The following is a 682-nucleotide window of genomic DNA, read 5'->3' as shown; positions in this document are numbered from 1 at the left end:
TTATGAAACATCATTAAAGAGTTTCATATTGTTATTTCTCGTCACTACCTCCCCGTCCCGGGATTGGGTAATTTACGCGCCTGCTGCCTTCCTTGGATGTGGTAGCCATTTCTCAGGCTCCCTCTCCGGAATCGAACCCTGATTCCCCGTTACCCGTTGCAACCATGGTAGTCCTCTATACTACCATCCATAGTTGATAGGGCAGATATTTGCGAGATCTGTCGTCGGTGCGAGACCATACGATCAGCATCATTATCCAGACTTCAACTCAATGACACGGAGAACCCGCGATTGGTTTGACTAATAAGTGCACCAGTTCCCGCGAGGGTCCTGGCATGTTGCATGTATTAGCTCTAGATTTTCCACAGTTATCCAAGTAACTAGGTTGATGATCTCGTAAATTATAGCTGTTATACTGAGCCTTATGCGGTTTCACATTAAATCTGTTTGTACTTAGACATGCATGGCTTAACCTTTGAGACGAGCGTATATTACTGGTAGGATCAACCAGAATTCCGACTTTGCGTTCGAATGTTCATTGTCCCATTGCACCCGGAGGAGCAAACACCACGTTCTATATGTTGTCAAGTCCGGTAGCACACGGGAGGCGAGCCCCCGTGCGAACCTCATTGCCCTCGTATCACACACACCCGATGCACCGGACAGGCACTTGAGCGGCATT

This window comes from Anopheles coustani (assembly GCF_943734705.1).
Source record: "Anopheles coustani chromosome X unlocalized genomic scaffold, idAnoCousDA_361_x.2 X_unloc_4, whole genome shotgun sequence".
Taxonomy (NCBI): Eukaryota; Metazoa; Arthropoda; class Insecta; order Diptera; family Culicidae; genus Anopheles; species Anopheles coustani.
The sequence above is the reverse complement of the archived record's forward strand: the minus strand, read 5'-3'. Positions refer to the sequence as shown.